Source organism: Equus quagga, chromosome 4 (genome assembly GCF_021613505.1).
Source record: "Equus quagga isolate Etosha38 chromosome 4, UCLA_HA_Equagga_1.0, whole genome shotgun sequence".
Classification (NCBI taxonomy): domain Eukaryota; kingdom Metazoa; phylum Chordata; class Mammalia; order Perissodactyla; family Equidae; genus Equus; species Equus quagga.
This window is the reverse complement of record NC_060270.1, coordinates 78,635,639-78,650,956: the sequence shown is the minus strand read 5'-3', so window position 1 is coordinate 78,650,956 and position 15,318 is coordinate 78,635,639. Positions and strand designations below refer to the sequence as shown.

Here is a 15,318-nt window from a genome sequence, read left to right as displayed (position 1 = left end):
GTTGGGAACTCCTCCAACAACAGGTTGACAGCAGCCCAATTCGACGGCTCTGGAGGAGGCTGACAGACAGCTGCTCTTTCAGTAGTTATTCCCAAAGGAGCCAAGAGGCTGCTCCAAAGGCAGCTAGGTACGGCATGAAGGGGGAAGGTGACAACATATTGGGTGGCAGATAGACACAGCCCAGGAGCACCATATGACGTCAACTCGTCTGCCTGCTCCATGAAGGCTGTCAACCCCACACAGTGCAGACACTGCCATAAAAAAAAAACAAAAAAAATCACAGGAAAGACAGAAGGATGCTCATCCTTCCCATAGCATAAGCCACAGCAACTGGGTATCAGGGACCGCAGACCCATCTCTGAGTCTCGAGGATGCCAGCTTGCTACCCTCAGCTGCCATGCCTGGCATCTCTTGGAGAGCAGTGACAAACCTCCCTATCTGTCAACACGAAACTAATTTCAGAACAGACCTTTGAAGATAGGTTGCTCAATTGTCCAGTCCCTGAAATGGAGTCCCACTCCAATTAAGTCATGTGTGGGGTGAGTGCATGGGGAGCAGTGGGGAGGGACAGATTAAATATGCTTATTGCACCTTAAACAAAATCCCACATGTTTAGAGATTCAAAATGCCTTTGTGGTTCTGAAGGAGACATTTCTCATTTCTCTGGTTTCTCCCAGCAGGACAAACTCTCAAGGTGACAGCTAGTGAGAAGCCTGTGATAAAAGTCACATGGTCACATGATTTTCTAGCTCTAACATTAAGGCTTTTATTCACATCAAATGCTCGTCTGCTTGTGAGTTGCTGAGTGGTTTTTTCCCCTCCTGTGATGTTGTTAGAGACAAAGTTTATTCAAAGACCCACATACATAAAAGAAATGAGAATTAGGAATGTTTAATGTTTCATTCTGTTGGCCCCATAACCTTGACATCCAAATCCTATCAGACTGTGAAATCCAAATATTCTACTCCCAAGATGAACGTCTGATTTACCAAGGTAACTCTCAAGGGTAACCTGGATTGTAGTTTTAAGCGCTACAGGCTATTCAGTTAAAATAAGGAAGTACTTAGCAAATTTCTTCCTCTATAAAATATATTCATAACTGGAGACTTAGGAAAACGTACTCCTTGAGCAACAGTTCCTTAATATAGACAGAATTCAGAGATTACGAAGTCTTTATGAGTCACAATCTCCGGTTCATTGGCTTTACTTATATTTACATCATGATCTTCTTTGTCAGGTCTGGGTTGGGCTGCACTGAAGGGACCAGCCCTTCTATGTAAGAGTAATCAACCACAATCAAGATCAATAAATTTCTGTTTGATAATGACTGAATAAAGTAATAAATGGCCTTCTGCTCCAGTCACTTTACTGATTCGAGAGTGGAAATATCCTTGCGCAATTATCCAAAAAAAATTCAGTTCCACCAGGCCTTAACCAGATAGACAGAGATGTCCCCTCAGGATTGGGGTGGCACAGGTAGAGCCATCCCTTGACCCTTTGGGACTACAGTATCTGTATTTTTATGGTTCTAAATGCTAACATGACTCAACTACTTGGTCCTTTCCCTCCCAAGGACAAATACCCTGGGTCTGGGCTTAGCCACATGAATATCTGCTTACTACAATACTTACACGGCCTAATGCATCCTCCTCCAATGTCCACTTTAGAACAGTAATCACTCCTGAAATCACAAGGACAAAGATATTTTTAAGTTTCTCCTCTTTAAGGACTTGATCCATTGCAAACAGGCTGACACAGAGCTTCTATGAACTCTGCTTCTCCCATTTTGGAACCCAACTGCCTTTTGAGATGGCTATTTAAAAGTAGCTAGGTGGGAGGCCTGATCACTTCAACACCCAGAGGCATGTATCTAAAAAATTCTATTATCTCACTTGTTAGGATCCAAATCTGTCCGTTGTTAGTTCAGCAGGAGTAAGGCTACATTTGCCAAAGATGGAGCATCTGTACAAAACAGCTCTTTGTTCCAAGTCTCAGGAGGCATTAAACCAAAGCTTTTACCAAACCTAATGCTTTCCGGACTAAATTACATTAATATATACACACAGTCCCAAGTATATGCATACACACAACTTTAAAATAGATAGCTCTATTACAAAAAACTAAGGAGTTTGCTACATGAGATAAAGCCAACTGAATTACAAGCCTGTTCATTCAAATATAACAGATTTCTTGTAGCCGCTTAACCTTGAAGAATAAAACCAAAAAAAGGAGTAAAAAGCTATTCTAGAAATATATCTACTATGTGCTTCTGATATAGCTAACAATGTTCCTCTATAAAGCTTCTTTATAAGAAAAGGGAGGAAAATACGTCCTCTAACAGATACATACAGTGTGTTTCTGATATTCACAGAATTTATCAGCAGAGAATTATAAAACTGAAAGAGTTCAACAGGGAGGGAGGGAGAGAAAGAGGGAGGAAGAAAATAAAGACCATGCTGCACAGACCCATCTTCCAGCTGACAACCCAAGAGTCTGCATCTTCTAAGACTAACCAACTGGTCTACCTTATACTTAAGGACCTCATGGAAGAGCATGTACCATTTTCTGCTGGAAAATGTCGGAGAGGGTTCTGTTATTTTTAATCCAAACAAGCCAATTCCCTCTTTTTATGGTCTGCAGCCTATAACTACCCTTCATAGCATGAACATTTTTGTCTGTGTCAACAATCTCTGAGCAATACCAGGGATCTGTGCACTGGGGCAGCCTGGGAGAGCACTCATTCCAAATCCACCATCTCCAGGAGACAGTCTGGCGGCAGTAAACGTTTACCAAAGGATGGAAGGTTGGAGGCAACTGAATCAATGCCAGCGACCACGTGGCCCTCCTTTTATACCAGCCTCTGTTTGAGATAGCTCTGAGGTGAAGGAATGGTTTTTGAAACTGGATTATCGTGATACAGAAAAAGCTGCTAACTCCGGTAAGTCCAGTAATTAAGATATATTGTGAGAAAACAATCCTAAGCATCTTGGTCAACATCAAAACCTCATTCATGTGTATGGAATAGGCTAATAAAATGAGTACCCACATGCCTCAGACCTAAATAATATCAACTTACTTTCAATGCTTTTACTCTTTTCGGTATGTTTTCATACACATCTCATTTGGTACATTATATGGCAATTTTCCTTGTGAGTATTGGGATCAAGCGCACGGGTAGTAGGTAATTTATGAATCATACCAGCAGCAAGACTGTAAGATTCAAGAAAATGTTCATGATGTGCCAAAAGAAAAAAAAAACTTTTCACCCTTTACCTCTCCCAATGCTTTCAAATTTGGACTTTTTTCTTTAACAATAATCACACTAATTAAGAACTCAATCTTGATTTTACCTTAAGAATCAGATAAGCTGCTCCCTGAGTCATATGAAAACTACTGCATTACCCCTGGCTCTATATGGTAGCAAAATTCATGGTCACTAAGAAACCTAAGGTCATTCACATCTACCCTCAACAAAGCTCTAATGCTCAACTTATCTTAAATGTTTCCTGCAGAGCCAAGTACACAACGTTAATGAAAATTTATAGCCACTTCTAGCTGTGTCCATGGATAAAGAAAACGAAGGAAGTCCTTTCTCCTTCCTAATGTTCAAAACAGCACCACTCCAAAGATTCCATCAAGATTTCACCCAGAAGTATCTTTTCTGAGGATTAATAGGCTCCCTCAGTCTCTTCTTGGGCTTATGCTTTGACTTTCCTCCCTTTGTTAATTATACCTAAACTGTGAAAGCATTTGTAAATAGAGATCATGGGAATGCAATGCAATCTGGAAAGAAGATTAAGGCAGCAATCACAGAGGACAGACAATGAAAGAGTAGGTAGGAAAAACTGGAATCCCATTTTCAACCAACATGTACCCCTTTCATTTTAAATTTTGGGTAAAAGATACTGTAAATGGCCCACAAACAAACAACCTACTTGGTAAGGTCTGCCCTCCAGGGTGGTATTCTATTAGAAATCTGTATTTGAGTTTCTTGCCTTCCCACTCCCCCCAATTCAAAGCATCTCTAAAAATGAGCTACGACAAACCAAGCATGTTGAAGGACACCTCTGCATATCCACTCTGGATCTGATGACACAGAACAAAGGTGGCCGATTCCAGACTTGTAGGTCTCACGCCTCCCCCACCCCCTCAATGCTCTTCAGCACTGGAATCTGTCAGGTTGATCTCTTTTCAATTTTATACTCAAGCTTTTCATCCTCTTTTTCCCTAAGGACAATGCTTCTCCAAATAGAGAATCTCAGAATCTTGCTGCCAAAAATAACCAGGGACATAACTCAAAGCAGGCTTTCCCTCTCAGCTTCTTCTCTTCAGCCTAATAAGTAAAGATGGCTCACTGAGAACATCAAAGGTGTCCTCTAAATTAGTTCACATGAGAAAATAGTTGAAGAGCCTATGGTTCTGCCTAAAATATCCTCATACCTAGAGAACAGATTTCAAATGATAAAACCACCTAGTAGTACACGCTAGAAACAAATCATGACCATCTTTATAAGCTTTAAGTCACTCAATCTTCCTTATGGAACATCACAGTCACATAGAAAGAGGCCCCATAATTACAATACTGGCTTAGGATGGCTTTCATCTTATGCTGGGCAGATCAGCTAAATTTACCACACAGTGAAATTTTGCTGAGTTACAAAGATCTAGAGTGGTCCTTGACACCCAGAACTTACAAAATCTTAAACGTAAATACGTTTGGTTTCATCACAATTCAACAAACTTTCTAGCATCTTCACGTTTCAGTGAGGCCTCTCATCAAGCCTCCATTGAAAGCGTCCCAAAATATAATCAAACTTAAATGTGCCCCACATTGCTCACACTACCTGGACTCAGAGACAGAGGTCCAGCTCTTACAAACTATGTGAGGGCAACCAACTAGCTGTCCCGGCCTCCATTCTCTGGCATCTGAGACAAGAGGTACTCATAGCACCTCGGTCAGAGATGATGGTGGGGATTCATGAACGAACGCAACACAGCCATCACATCAGAGAGGCAGCGAGCCCTGTACAAACACTGGTGATTATTATTCCTGTGGTCGCTATTGCTATAACAGAAGAAAAAACTAATAGAATAATAAAAGGGCAGTTCTGGAACCAGTCAAAAACCTGGAACCACTGCCGCGAGTGGTGTCCAATTAAGTGACATTTTCATTTTGCTGACAGCTATTTTGCCAGGCAGGTGTGACAATGGCAATAATTTAGTGCCTAGAATACTCTCAGTTAAAGTGACTCTTCTCCTACAGATGGTCCCCAGGTAAACCGTGTTTGATTTACAAATGAGAAAAAATATCCAAACCCTATGACTTCTGAATTCATCACTAACTTGCTTATAGAGATAATATTCACAGCCAACAAACTTTATCCAAGATTTTACCAAGACATGTCGACAGCAGGCCAGGAGACCGCTTAACTAGGTTTGCAACTGTTTTTAATATTCTTTTATAAGGTCACAAAGAACAGATCCCCTTTACAAAACTTGCACACCATCTCAAACTAAACTTGGTATTTTCATCAAAATTATTTTAACAGACACTAGGAAATTAATCTTAAAATTCTGTTTCTGGAACCCTCCCCAAGTTACACCTCTTTCTGCCCCTTAGTCTAATGGTTCTCAACGTGCAGGCCCTGAACCAGCAAAATCAACATCCTCTGGGAAGTTGGGAAGGCAGAATCTCAGACCTCACCACACACCTACTGAATCAGAAACTCTCGGGTGGGCCCAGCAGTCTGAACAAGCTCTCCAGGAGATTCGAATGCACACTCAAGTTTGAGAACCACTGCCAACAGACTATTAACATGTGGGCTGGGACATCACTTCAGACAGCTCTTTTCCTTAAAAAACCATCTAACATTTTTCTGTTCCTTAAAAACCTGCTACAGGATGATGTCAACTGTTCTATTTTTGAGTCCTCATGATGAGGCTGACGATGATTCACTCAGCACCTTATGCGATCACTTAAATAGTGAGAATCCTTCTCTCCCACCCCTAGTGGAAGGTGACTGCTGCCTGTTATTTCTGATGTAATTACAGGAACAATTCAGTAACAAAAGCTTGTCCTTTATCAACCTCGGCAAAAGCTCTAAGAGAGTTATAATTATAACCCTCCATTCTTTTCCATAATGTGTTCATAACAACGTATCCTTTGAAACTGATCACACCACATGTCATAACAAGGAAACACAGAACCCAAGATCAAATTTAGTTTATTGTAAATAGAGATCAAAACTGCAAGTGTTTGGGCAAAGCTTTTCCAATTGACAGGAAACAAGTATGCATTAACCATCTGGCCTTATCTCATTTATCTCAGTGAAATATGAAAAAAGTTGATTTAATGCTTTCTATGGGTCCAAAGGTGACCTCACAATACTGAATGGTTTCATCACCAGACACCACCCAGCATCTAACTAAGTATGAAAGCAGGAAGCATTAAGGGGCATTTCCTAAATAATAAATAACCCTTTTCTATACCTTTAATTTGCTGAGGTGTGTATTCATTTGGAGAAGTTAATCTCATACCCGCTGTGAGGTCTCCTGATGAATCATGAATACCAACATATTATTAATTTCCCTTTCCTTTTTGATTAATTTCACACTTACACTGGATAAGAAAGGCGAGACTAATGATGTCTGGAAGACAGTGTTCAGTTCTTGTAAGATACTAAATCAACCTCAAGTGTTCAAGTAAACAGAGAATGCAGATAAGGAAATGATAATGTATTTGTCTCTAGGAAGCGTCCAAGGTGCCATGCAAACAAATGCCCAGAACCCAGAGAGTGTCAGCTGTAAACTCCAGTTGGTACTCTTCTGGAAGGGGAGGAGAACGAAAGCCGGAATCCTGACGATCACTATACACACCAATAAACTTGTGTCGTTACCATGGATGAAGAGATGGATTTATTTATCACACTACAATTCTCAGTCTTCCAAGGGTCTCTCTCTGCATTACTTAGCCTCTTCACCACCTTGTCCTCTCTCCATCTCTGCAACAATCCCAGGACTTCGAGCTTAACAGGCGTGAACAGACAGGTCTCCCTCATCGGAAGATGAGGAGCATGAAAAAGGAGCGTGAACTCAGTCTCATGATGCAATTTTAGAGACAGGGACCTTTGTGTATATATGCTAATAGTTCTTCCAATAATAACGTCTACATTGAGAACCTGCTATGTGCCAGACACTAGGAGCTTTGTATTAGTTTTTTAACGTAACAATAGCTCTTTGAAGTACTACTATACACAGTGTGCAGATGAAGAAACTGAGGCTCAGAAAGGTAAATATCTTTCATAGGTGACCCCCATCTTCACAGAGATCTGTCAGGCTCCAAAGCCTGGAGTCTACAACACCATACTGCTTCCCTAGAAGCATGAGTAAATAGGACATTTACGGATGCCTCGACATTATTCCAGAAGACCTGAAAGCTACGGGCATGGCATCTTCTTCTAAGAAACTTCCCCGCCTACTCCAGCTCCAACTGGCCCAAGTCTTCTTTGAATTCCAACTTTTAAATATAATTTCACAATTCTATGCTATCTTATTAGATTTTCTAATGTCCACTGTGTCGTAAATCTCCCCTCACAAACAAGCCTGCCCAACTAAGACTATATCCAACTGCTAAATGCAGGAATTGGTCATCTCTGGCCATCGTCTAGAGCAACGCTGTCCAATATGGTAGCCACTTACTACATGCGGCTCTTTAAAATTTAAATTAATCAGAATAAAAAATTCAGTTCCTGTGAAGGTAGTCAAAAGGTACAAACTTTCAGTTATGAAATAAATAAGTCATGGGGATGTCGTAGACAGCATGGTGACTATAGTTAATACTGTGCTGCAGATTTGAAAGTTGCTGAGAGTAGATCTTATAAATTCTCATCACAAGGAAAAAAATTCTGTAACTATGTATGGTGACAGATGTTAACTAGACATTGTGATCATTTTGCAATATATACAGATATTGAATCATGTATACCAGAAACTAATATAATGTTGCATGTCAATCATACAACTTAAAAAAAACAAAACATTCAGTTCCTCGGTCACACTAGCCACATTTCAAGCACTCAATAGCTACCTGCGGCTAGTGGCTATCATGTTGGACAGCACAGATGCAGAACTTCTCCCTCATGGCAAAATGTTCTACTGGACCGCACTGGTGTCGAGATATTTTGGGACAGCATCTTTTCATCTAATATCCTTCCAACACTGTGCAGGGTGACCAAGTGTAGTCACCACAGAACTAATTCAGGGCTTCATCGGACTAACTGTGGCCATACCTACGTGTCTTTGGAGCTCATCTTTTAAGGAATAACATTCCTTGACAAGTTAGGTCATTTGATAAACTTATAAATAAAGCACGTGGGCCGACCTCCAAGAAGAGAAAAGTCAGAAATGAGAGGCACTAAGAAACAATCGTCATAAGCCCTTCCATTCAGAAAATCCACCCTATGCAACTGTAGGTCCAGAAACACCCAGGAGCAGCCACACAGACACCTGTGTGACCACCCACGCAGGGACATCCCTGAGGCACATCCTCAAAGTGCTCTCCGAGTGAGAAGTTAATCTCTGCTATTCCTCCTTGGCAAGCTAGGGTTCCCAAATTTGGTCTGTTGTTTCTAACTATTAAAGAAATCAATGCAAGGAAACCACCTCTCAAATCACTATTTCCTACCAATCACTCTCACTCAATTACTTCACTAAAAGTTGGATAATTGGCAATGAGGCAAGCTTCTGGTGACAATGACAGTGTGATAGCAGGCTAGAAAAGAGCCTGGTTACACCTGACCTCGAAGGAGTTACTTAAAAGACTTCCAGGAATTAAAAACTTGAGAAACTGGGATATAGCTCCAATTTGGGGAAGGATTCTAAAATGCAGTGTAGGTTACTGTTGGATTAGAACAGCCCTGAGTGGGGCACACAGTGATAAATTGGAAAGGTCACTGATTTGACCTTCGACTGTTACAACTGCATGGAGCATTTCTTCACTCCCTGGGTTCTTCATTGCTTTCATCATCCTCCCTCCCTGCTGTCTGTGCATTAGGTCCCTAGGATTGAACTCTGCGTCCAAGATAAGGCAGCCTTCATAGCTGCAGACATTGGTCTACAAAGTGGTGGACCCAAATCAGAATGCCACCTCTACTGCCAACTCCTTTAGGCAATTTTGGTAACCCCTTCACAGTCCCACACTCAAACTGGTATACACGTCAGACCTGGGCCTCTTGCACCATGATGATAAAGTACGGAATGGGAACTTTGTAGAGCTAGGACAAGAAATCAAGGCAGAGAGTTTTACTTATTTTTAAAGACAAATATTGTTTGATTCATTTTTTTTTTTTTTTAAAGATTGGCACCTGAGCTAACAACTGCTCCCAATCTTCTTTTTTTCCCCCCCTGCTTTTTCTCTCCAAATCCCCCCAGTACATAGTTGTATATTTTTAGTTGTGGGTCCTTCTAGTTGTGGCATGTGGGATGGCATCTCAGCATGGCCTGATGAGCAGTGCCAGGTCTGCGCCCAGGATTGGAACTGGCAAAACCCTGGTCTGCCGAAGCAGAGCTCGCGAACTTAACCACTCAGCCACAGGGCAAGCCCCAAGACGGAGTTTTCTAGTAAGAATTCCAATCAATTGATCCTTGTGTCGGGGGTGGGGTGATGACAAACAAACACATTCTTCTCTTAGAGCCTATGAAAGTCACTTAATCCTGGATAAACATTCCTCTCTCCTAGCTCCCAACTCAGTCACATCAGTAAGGCCAATTTCTACCTCTCTTCCAGCATTACTCACCTTTGCTTAAGGACCACAGCCAACTGAATTACTAACCCTAATCAGAGTTCCAGCATTAACCATTTTCTGCCCAGTAGCTCACAACAATAGCTTCGCAATCTGGTGGACCTTTCTCCAGCCTCATCCTCGTCCATCCCAATCCATTCCTGACCACCTACCAGATGAACCTTGGGAAACATCCCTTGGGCCAGGGTCAGGCCTTTCTGCTTCAATAAGATGGTTTAGGCACCATCATCTCTAAGATCAAACCCTGGCCTCTGAAGTCCTCCTAAGTCAGGAGGGACTGCTTCGCAGAAGCCAACCAGTCTACCTTTTCTCCCTATCATCTTCAGGTTTTCCCTGCACCCAATACATCCAACTTACCCTTCCCTAACACAAACAACATCCATGCGGGGAAAATGTCCCAGATCTGAAGTGCTAACTCCCTCCTGTGTGTGATAACATACAAAACCAGACTGTCAACTCCTCAAAGGGCAGGGCATGTCACACTTCTTGATATCTCTGAGGAGCATTTTAGACCCAGAATCTTACACAAAACCAATACTCCTCAAATATCTGAATAACCCACTGAAAAAAGTTTCTATCCATGCTAGTAAGTCCATTATTCTGACAGTGGATTTTCAGACCACTAAGACCCTGTCAATACAAAGTTTGCTCACCATGAGCCCCTGCAGGCTCCATACTGCAGCGAGAAGCCCAGGCTCTGGACTCAGGCTGCCTCACGAATTCCAGCTCCACCATTTCCCAGGCAAGGCACTTCACACCTCTAAGCCTCAGTCACATCTTCTGTGAACCCGAGATAATAATAGTACCTACCCCCCAGGTCCCTGAGGATTGAAGAGACAAGGGTAAAGCACTTAGCATAGGGCCCAGCACCCAGCAGGCACTCAATAAATGCTCCTTTACCCCTCCTTCTCCCATTATTAGTAAGTCTCCTTAAGAAGACACATAGCATAGTAGAAAGAACACAGTTACGGGGATAAAACTCACCTGTGTTCAAACCCCAACTCTGTTCAGCACCTAGCCGTGGGACCTTGGAGAAATTACTCAACCACTCAGCTTCGGCATCTTTATCTATAAAATGGGATTAATAACTTCAAAGAGTTTGTCTAAGGATTAAATGAGGGAACATGCCAGTCCATAGTCAGCCACTCAATGAGCGGCATTTACTAAATATGGTTTTAATTCAGCCAAAACACAACTGGAAAGGAAAAAACACCCTCGTACTCCTTGCTCACGTCATTGTCAACTCCTTCCAGTCGCATTCTTTAAGTCCATAAACCAGGCCCCAGCCTTTTCAGCTGACAACCCCCACCTCCCCAGTCACATTCATCAGTGGAGTCCTCACACAGTGAATGCAAGAAAATTACACTGAGAACTGCAAGGAGACCCATTTCCTTAAGGCAAACAGGTGCATCCTCATTTTTATCGCTTTGCCAATTTCCAAACATCCATAGCTACTCCTAATTATACACGACACTAGCAAGGCCATTCCTGAAAGGAATATACACCAGTACCATTGGCTACTTTTTTAAAACAAATCTTATGATTAAAACCATTCTAACAAAAAAGAGCCCAAAGTGCTAAGAGAGAAAAATCCACAGATTTGAAATGAATCTCCAAACGAGTGGATGAAAGTTTACAACCCCGCAAAAGGCAGGCCTCAACAAGATGACACTCTTACTGGGAAGAAAAATAAACTCTCCTCTTTCAGATCAATTTACAAGTTTTTGAAAACTCAGAGGGGAAGTCAGAGCAAAGAGAGGCCCAGTGCTCCCACTCTCCTCTTCCTAGGGGCCCCGTGGTTCCTGGCTTCTGCCTCCTCCCAGCTCGGGTCCAGGGGCCCAGGAGGCCCAAGAGGCAAATCCTTGGCTCAGGTCCCTCAACTGCTAGAGGAGAGAGGAAGGGCAAGAGGCCAGCATTCAGAAATTATATGAGTTACCAGGTAACCAGGTTCCCACCAGAAATATGTGTCTTCTATGGCAATAGTCTTACTCCATAGAGCTGAAAAATGACTTCACTTCCTTCCCCTGTTCCCAGGCCCAGCCCAGCCCCAGGGCAGGGCCCAGCAGTCCCCTCAATGCCCTGGCCTTGCTCAGGCACGTAGGCGTTTACCCCAGTCACACTCAGTCACCTGACGCAAGGACAGGCATTCCCTCTGATGCAGGCTGAAGAAGGCTCGTCAGAACCCAGAGGAGTGAGCTGTGCTTCACGCGGGCCTAAACTTCTCTGAAAAGCTGCAACTCACTGACCAACCAGAAATACTCCAAACAGCTCTCTGCCTCCAGCTTCCGTACCTCCTTCCACCACCACCTCCAGCTGTCCTCATTTTTTCCTCACCCAAACCTGCCTCGGGGCTCACAGGTGTTCCCTGCTAAAACCAAGAAGTCAGCTGGGTCCTCCCAGCTGATCACAGCCTGAAGTTCACCAGCAGTATCCAACAACACAGAAGATCACAGCTGAGCAGCAGCTAGCATTATTGAAAGCTCACTAACCAGCCAGATGCTCCCTATGTAGCTTTCAACAAGCCCTTTTAGGAGTTACTATCATTTGAAGATGAAGGAACTGAGACACAGAGTTAAAGTGACTCGTACAAAATCACATTGGTGACAGGTGGTGAAGCCAGGATGTGAACCCTGTCTAACCATAGAGCCCTCGCTCGTCACCTGTGTACCAGCCATGTACCTTCTCCACCTCTTGTCACTTCACTATCCTCTCACTCAAGTGCTAGAGGCAAGAACAAACCATCATCAGGGGCTGAGTGCTGGGGGCAGCGAGGATCAGCTGTTTCCACACGACACTGGGCCCGATCCTTTCACCACCACCTACACCGACAGCTGCACCCACCCTGCTCACTGGCATTCCTCCAGAGCGGCTCGGGCAAGCCAGACAGCACTTTGCAGAAGCGCACACTGAGGGTGACCACGTAGCCCAGGCTGCACCACCACACTCGTCAGACAGATGTGTTTATTGATTTGTTTGGTGTAAATGCATCCTCATTCCTGGCAAAAACCAGCTCAGGAATCTTCATTTTTACTCCCCAGAGGACTCTGATGCCCTTCAGGAACCACTGGACCAACGCGCTTTTCCAGAGCAGCAATTTTTCAAGGCAGAGTTGGGAGAAGGATGTTAGAATCCCCCAGGAGCTTTTAAAAGATATGCCACCACCCTCCAACAAACAACAAAACAAAAAAACCCAGAATCTTCTAAGGCGTAAAGAGTCAGGGGAGGAGCTAGAAATAGTGATTAATTTTCTAACTTTGGGGCTGGGAGAAAGCACCAGCCATCTTTTTTTCTGAGTAACTGTGTCATGGTTCAAATGATCTAACATCCCCATTTCCAGAGATTCATTTAGCAGGCTCGCTGCAAGGGAATGGAAAAGGAGTGAGGAGAGGGAGAGAAAGAACGAGAAAAAGACAGATGAGCACGCAGACGGAAAGAAGGGAGGAAAAGAAAGAAAGAAGTCTCGGGAAGGCCTTTACATGACACTGAGCAATAACGGGGCCCCGTCACACACATGCACTCTCAGATTATGACAGGATTTAGACCAGCACTCTGCAAAAGAAAAACAACGCAAGCCACATATGTAACTTTAAATGTTCTAGCAGCAACCCAAAGTAGAAAGAAACAAGTGAAATTCATTTTAATGATGTAGTCTATTTAACCCGATATATCCAAAATATTATTGAAAACATGTAATGGGCATTTAAAGAGCATTAATGAAATCTTTCACCTTCTTTTTCTTCATTAAATTTCCAAATTTCAGTGCGCATTTTACATTTACGGCATATCTCAATTCGGACTAGCTGCATTTCAAGTGCTCAACAGCCCCATGTGGTTAGTGGCTACCATGTCAGACAGTCTAGATTTAGACGGACTTGGGCAGGTGAAGAGGAAGAGGAGGGGTGGGAATAACGCCCTGGACAAAGAACTAAGGGAGTATGACATCCAGGATCATCTACGACCCACAATCTGTATTCACAGGGGTTTGGTAGATTCAGCCTCCAGACTCAACAGTGAGTAAGTGAGCACAATTTGCTAACTAAGAGATAGGTGCTGTCACCATTTTTGTGCCCAAAGTACCAAGCCCACAACGGAAGAATCAGAGTCCATTACCATATGGACACTCAGTAACCTGGTGCCCGGCTGTACAACACACACATCTACTAGACACCAAGCAACAGTCTGAACCCTCAGCACCCACCCACATAGAGCTCAGGCCTCCAAGGGAAACAGCTGGATGGCAAAGCTCCTCCCGCTGCCCCATAGGCATAAGCTCCACCCGAGGAGCTAAAACAACAGGTCTCTCCCGTCTAGGGGCTGTGTAGGGGACACGGGACACAGGCAAATGAAAAAAGGAGAAGGAAGACAGCTTACCACCTGTGGTGGGCAGAATAAGGGCTCCCCAAAGATGTCTCGTCCCAACTCCCAAGATCTGTGAATGTTATTGTACATGGAAAAGGGACTTTGCTGATGTGATTAAGTCACAGCTCTTGAGACTGGGAAAATTAACCTGGATTATCCAGATGGGCCCAATATAATCATAAAGGCCCTTATAAGAGAGAGGAAGGAGGGTCAGAGAAGCAGATGTAATCAGGGAAGCAGATGTCAGAGTAATTTGATCACTCGCTTTGAAGATGGGGGGGGGGCTGTGAGCCAAGGAACACATGGCCACCTCTGGAAGCTGGAAAAGGCAAGGAAACAGAGTGATCCCCTAGAACCTTTAGAAAGAAGGCAATCCTGCTGACACCTTAATTTCAGCCCAATGAGACCTATTTTGGACTCCTGATCTCAGAACTATAAGATATAAATTTGTGTTAAGCCACCAAGTTTACAGCAGCAATAGGAAGTTAATATACCATCTGTAGTGGTCAGTTGGACACATACATTGGTTACAATGACCCTTCAAGGTATCAGTAGTAATAACTACAGATATATTAGTAGTAATGGTAATGGCCACCATTTACTGAGGGCTTACTAAACGTCAAGCACCCTGCTAACTACTTCACAAACATTTCTTAAAACACACTTTTCATTTTGGGATAACTTTAGATTTACTGAAACGTTGCAAAGATAGTACAAAGTCCCTATATACTCTTCATTCAGCATCCTTAATGCTAACATCTTACACAACCATGACATATTTGTCAAAACCAAGAAATTAACCTCGGTACGATACCAATAACTAAACTACAGACTTTATTTGGATCCCACCAGTTTTTGCAAGTATTTTATCTTCCCAAGAACCCTACGAGGTAAGGACCCTTCTAAGGCCTGTGTGATGAAGGATGAGGATGCTGAGGATGCCATCACTTGTTCATAGTCACAACAGTGAAGGCTGGCAAGGCTTTTCAACTTGATTCCCCTGCTTTACCACTACACTGTAAGCTTCCCTGGACATTATCTTCCCTACCTTTTAGGACAGGAAACAGTGACGAGAAGCTAGTTACCTAAAGGCATGCTACCAGGAGCAGCACCAAACCTGGATGTGTCTGACTCCAAAAGCCTCGCTCCAGGGCCACCG

The 15,318-nt window shown here is 43.2% G+C and overlaps 1 protein-coding gene across 5 annotated transcripts in view; it reads right to left on the bottom strand.

Moving 5' to 3' along the window:
* MGAT5 (alpha-1,6-mannosylglycoprotein 6-beta-N-acetylglucosaminyltransferase) overlaps positions 1–15,318 on the bottom strand; it is a 328,832-nt gene that overhangs the window by 281,379 nt on the left and 32,135 nt on the right. Inside the window, exon 2 of one of the 5 annotated variants that reach the window (XM_046658446.1) lies at positions 1,632–1,681. The exons of the other annotated variants lie outside the window; for them this stretch is intronic. The gene's annotated coding sequence lies outside the window, so the exon portion shown is untranslated. The remainder of the gene's footprint in view (positions 1–1,631; positions 1,682–15,318) is intronic. 5 annotated transcript variants of the gene reach the window in all.